Genomic DNA, 6,000 nt, shown 5'->3' on the forward strand with positions numbered 1-6,000 from the left:
CAACTCAATTGTGAAATTTTACCTGTGATCTAATACAAAAACTGATGCTGATGCTGATCAAAGCAACCGGTAGAAATTACAAGAGGCAATATCTTTTTCATAACAAATACAAAATCCCGAAGCCAATTCAGATCCTTTCCTTCAGAATCATCGAATGACAGAATCACATCGAACAGTAGAGGGCCTTTAGCCCATTGTATTTCTTCTGCCCATGTTACACTAAATTCCCATTACTTCCACTTTCCATCACTTGGATCATAACCTTGAACGTTATGAGGCACAACTGTTAATCCAAGTATGTTATCAAGGTTGTGAAGTTTCCCGCCTGAACCACCTTCCCGGGCAGTGCAATGCAGGCCCCTACCATCCTCTGGGTGGGAAGATCTTTCCTCACGTCCCCTCGAAACCTCCTGTCTTCCAGCTTAAAATGATGCCACCTTATTATCTGCCCTTGAACAAGGGGAGCATCTGTTTTCTATTCACCCTGTCCACACCCCTCAGTCCTGTACACCCCGATCACTGCTCTAAAGAAAGCAGCCTGAGCTTATCCAGCCTCTCTCTTCACAGAGACATTGCTACAGCTCAAGCAACATTCTGCTGAATCTCCTTTGCACTCCCTTCATTACAATCACATCCTTCCCATCGTGCAGTGACCAGGACTGTACACAATACTCAGACCGTGACCCAAACAAAGCAGCACCTCCCTGCTCTTATAATCGATGTCTCGATTGGGAAGGGCATGTATCCTGTCTGCCTTCTTTACCCTATTAACCTGTCCTGCTGCCTTCAGGGATCTGTTAACAATCACCTCAAAATCTTTCTGTTCCTCTTAGTGTCCTGGTGTTCTGCCATTTATTGAGTGTTGCCTTGTCTTGTGACTTCTGCCAATGTGTATCACCTCACATTTATCAGGGTTAAATTTCATCTGCCACTGATTTTCCCGTCTGACCAATCTGTCTTGATCTATCTATAACCGATGACTATTTCTCTCGCTGACAACTACTCAGTCAATATTTGTGTAATATGCAAACGTATGTATCATCACCAACCTCCCCTTGTACCTACCCCCACACCACCATGCCAACCCTGCACGCTCCCAAAGATCCCACCTACTCCCCACACAAACATACACCTTTTTCAATGTCATTTGTGATTATCACAAAGAATGAGTCACCCAGCACTGAGAGCTGTGGAACACCATTGGACACCAGCTTCCAATTACCCAAACAGCCTTCTACCAACACCCTCTGTTTTCACTGACTGAACCAATTTTAGAGCCAAGTTGCCAAGTTACTCCGGATGCCACGTGTTTTTACCTTCATTATCTCCCATGTGGGACCTGGTCAAAGGCTTTTCTGAACTCCATACAACCTACAGCAATTGGCCTCCTCTCATCTACACACTTGGTCACCTCCTCAAAAAGTTCCCCCAGATTGGTTTGGCATGACCCTTCTCTGACAAAGCTGTGCTGACTCTCCATGGTCAGGCTGTGTCTCTTGAAATGGAGATGAGTTCCCTCCTTTGAAATTTTCTCGAATAGTTTCTCTAACACTGATATATCACACACACTGGTCTGTTATTCCTGGTCTATCTTTATTGCCTTTTTTGAAAAGTTTAATTTGAATTGATTTCATTTGATTTATTTATTGTCATGTTTACCAAATTACAGTGAAAAATCTTTGTTTATGAGCAAAACAGGCAGATCATAGTCAGCAAGGATGTACAGATTAGAAACACTGAGAGAGAAGTATATAGGTAACATCGCACAGCGCGTATGACTCAACAGTGACCCTTCACTGCTGTCTGACCCCGCAGTGACCTTGCACAGCCGTGTGACCCAGCAGTGACCCTGCACCGTTGTCTGACCCCGCAGTGACCCTGCATAGCCGAGTGACCCAGCAGTGACCCTGCATCACTGTGTGACCCAGCAGTGACCCTGCACCGCTCTCTGACCCTGCAGTGACCCTCCCAGCTGAAAGCCTGTGCTGTTTGGTTCCAAGCTCTGAACATGGAGTTCAGTCTCAGAAAGACAAACAGTGAAACTCACAGCTGTGGGGAAACTCACAGCAGGGGAACTGCTCACTTTGTTTTTAAAAATCCTTCCTTAAACCTCTTTTTAAATCTACAATAATGAATTGAATGGATCTTTTGTGAATATGCTTTAATGAGATCTCTCTTCATTAATTTAAAAAAACAGAGGTACCAAGTTACCCGAGGGCAGTGTTTTTCGAGCAGTAAGACTGTGCTATTTTCTCGGTGTGTGGATTGTTAAAGTGCAGTGATGGCCCTTGGGAGAGTGATGTCCTCTTCCTGCCGGACATAGGAGATTAGGGATAGTTTCCATGGTCCTGGGAATGATGTTTCTACAAAGTATGTCTTGTTACAAATCCTATCAGATTGCCTCCCTTTGTAGGTTGGAGCGACCGTTAGAGGCAATGAGGAATTTACAGGAGCTACGGGGTGTGATGGATGGCAGTTACAGGGAGGGAGATAACCCAAAGATGCAGTCAGCTAGATGGGGGACCTCCAGGAAAGGTAGGGGAGGGAGGCAGGTCATATAGGGCCCTCCTGTAGAAATCACCACCTCAAACAATTATACTGGTTTATACAGCACACAAATGTGAGAGAGAGAGTGTACGCGAACGCGAGAAAGATTTTGGGCGAACGCTAGAGTGTGTGCATCTGCAAGGGAGAGAGAGCGTGAGAAAGTGTGGGCGAACACAAGAGAGAGACTTTATGTCATCTGGAGAGAGTTTAGGTGAATGTGAGAGAGAGAGAGTGTGCAAATGTAAGAGCGAGTGTGTGAAGACAAGAGGAAGTAATGTGCGAGAGAGAGAGATGCATGCGTGCAAGAGGAAGAGTGTGTACATGAGCAAGACATTCTGTGCGTGTGCAAAAGAGAGTGTACGTATGAAAGCAGGAGTGTGCATATGCAAGAGAGAGAGTGCATGTGCATGCGTCAGAAAGATTGTGTGGGTGTACACAAGGGAGTGTGTCTTCGAGAAAGTGTGCTAGAGAGAGCATGCGAGAGAATGTGTGCAAAAGAGAGCATGTGACAGAGAGAGCGAGTGTGCCTGCATTAGAGAAAGAGACTGCATGTAGGTGAAAGAGAGTGTGTGCGAACAAGAGGAAGAGTGTGCTCGAGAGAGTGTGTGCATGTGAGAGAAAGAGCGTGTGTGCATGCAAGAGACTGTGTCCTTGTAAGAGAGCGTGTCATTGTAAGAGACAGTATCCCTGTGCGAGAGAGACAGAGAGCATGCATGCACAAGGGAAAGAGTATGTGAGTGTATGAGAGAGAATGAGCATGTGCGCATGCAAGAGAGATAGTGTGTGTGTGAGAGAGATAGTGTATGCAAAAGGGAGTAGGTGCATGAGAGAGAGCGAGAGAGAGAGAGATTGCATGCGAGAGAGAGGAAGTGTGTTAATGTGAGACAGAGTGTACGCCTGCAAGAGATAGAGTGCGTATGTAGACAGAATGTGCGCATACGGAAAAGAGCGAGAATGTGTGTGTGACTGTGTGCATGTGAGAGATAGAGTGCGTGTGCAAGAGAGAACGTGTGCATGCGCAAAAGAGAAATGTGTACATGTGCGAGACAGAATGTGCATGCTAGAAAGAGAGTATGTGCATGTGAGAGAGTGTGTGTACATGTGAGAGGAAGAGTGTGTGTATGCACACTGTATGTCAGTGTACCACTGAGAGAGAATCTGCGTACAAGACAGAGAGTGCATGTGAGAGAGAGTGAGCATGAACGGAAGTGTGCGTGTGAGAGAGAGTGTGTAAGCGAACGTGAGAAAGAGTGTGTGCAAACACAAGAGAGAGTGTGTAAATGCAAGAGAGAGACAAATACGTGCAAACGCAAGAGAGAGTTTACGTTAACGTGAGAGAGAGCATTTACGTGAATGTGAGAGAGACTGTGTGCAAATGCAAGAAGAGAGAGAGAAAGTGTGTGCAAATGCAAGAGGGAGTGAGTATGCAAACGTGAGAGGAAGTGTGTGCGTATGTGAGAGAGGGAGTACACATGGTGCAAGAGGAGGAGTGTTTGCATGTGCGAAACATTAGGCGCGTGTGCAGAACAGAGTTTGTGTGAGAGAGAGAGGATGCGACTGAGAGAAAATATGCCTGCATGAGAGAAAGAGACTGTGTGCGGGTGAAAGAAAAAGGGTATGTGTGCGAGCAAGAGAGAGAGTGTGCATGCAAGAAAAAGAGTGCATCCTTGTAAGATAGAGTATCCCTGTACAAGAGAGACAGAGTGCATGTGTACATGAGAGAGAGTGAGTGTGTGCACATGCAAGAGAAATAGCATGTGTGAGAAAGAGATAGTGTGTGCAAAAGTGAGTGGGTGCATGAGAGAGAAAGAGATTGCATGAAAGAGAGAGAAAGTGTGTGCATGTGTGAAAGAACGTGTGTATGCGAGACAGAGTGTGCGCATGCGAGAGATAAAGTGCATGTGCAAGAGAGAACATGTGCAGACAGAAAAGAGAGAGAATGTGTGTGAGAGAGTAACTGTGTGCATGTGAGAGACAGAGAGCATGTGCAAGAGAGAACGTGTGCATGTGCAAAAGAGAAATGTGTACATATGTGAGACAGAATGTGCGTGTGAGAAAGAGAGTATGTGCATGTGAGACAGAGTTTGTTAAGAGAGTGTGTGTACCTGTGAGAGGAAGAGTGTGTATATGCACACTGTATGTCAGTGTATCTTCAAGAGAGGGTGTGTCTGCGAGGGAGAGTGTGTGTACAAGAGAGAGTGTAAGCGAATTTGAGAAATAGTGTGTGCAAATGCAAGAGAGAGAGAAACTGCGCGAATGCAAGAGAGAGAGTTTACATCAACATGAGAGAGAGAGAGAGTTTACGCAAATGTGAGAGAGAGTGTGTATGAATCCAAGAGAGAGACAGTGTGCGAATGCAAGAGGGAGAGAGTGCGCGAACGTGAGAGGAGGTGTGCGTGTGTATGCGAGAGAGAGAGAGTATGCATGGGTGCAAGACAGAGTGTTTACATTGAAGGCAGGCATAAACCGCCCCGTGTTTACCATGGAGCAAGGCCCACATCGGGAAAACCAGCCATATCCATTTTAAGCCAGCAGTATCCATTTTAAGCCAGCAGTATCCATTTTAAGACGCAGCTGCCAGCCCGAACACTTGATTGGGAGAAGGGGACCCAAAGGTAGATCCAAATACACACCAGACCAGACACTAGTCAGGACTCCAGACAATGGTCATGACTCACAGATCGAAACCCACCTTATAATCTCGTCAAGACTCCAACTGACACACTCCCATAACCTGATCATGCAAAACAGTCCTACACAAAAGGATGAACCTAACACTTTGGAAGTAACAAAGGGGGGTGCTCGCCTCCAGCCCTCACGGAGAGACAAGCAGATAGCACCTGGACCCATTCACATAAAAATGAACAACACACCTTTTGTGTACGCTGCCGACTCTCCGAGGACGGCAGGAAGCTTGACATTCACACATACTCCAGCCATGAGTACCACCATTCACACTCATTCAGACCCAATCTCCTACATCCTGACTCATGAAGTATATAACTTGTAACATCGCACAGGAAACGTTAGAGCAATCGAGATTCAAACCTCGGTTGGTCTCCGCCGGCGTTACATACTTTAATAAAGTTATTGATTGTCGAACCGCACTCTGGGCTCGGACTGAAGATCATTTCATCCGCGCTATAACATGTGTGAGACATTAGACGTATGTGCGAGAGAGTGTGTGTGCAAGAGAGAGAGCATGCGACAGAGAGAGAATGTGTACCTGCATGAGAGAAAGAGACTGCGTGTGAGTGACAGAGAAAGAGAGTGTGTGCAAACAAGTGAGACTGTGTGCGTGTGAATGTGTGTGTGCGAGAGAGTGTGCATCCTTGTAAGAGAGTGTCTCTGTACAAGAGAGACAGAGTGCATGTGTGCACAAGGGAAAGATTGTGTGTGTTCATGAGAGAGAGTGAGCGCATGCAAGAGAAATAGCATGTGTGAGAGAGAGAT

This window comes from Hemiscyllium ocellatum, chromosome 42 (assembly GCF_020745735.1).
Source record: "Hemiscyllium ocellatum isolate sHemOce1 chromosome 42, sHemOce1.pat.X.cur, whole genome shotgun sequence".
NCBI classification, from domain to species: domain Eukaryota; kingdom Metazoa; phylum Chordata; class Chondrichthyes; order Orectolobiformes; family Hemiscylliidae; genus Hemiscyllium; species Hemiscyllium ocellatum.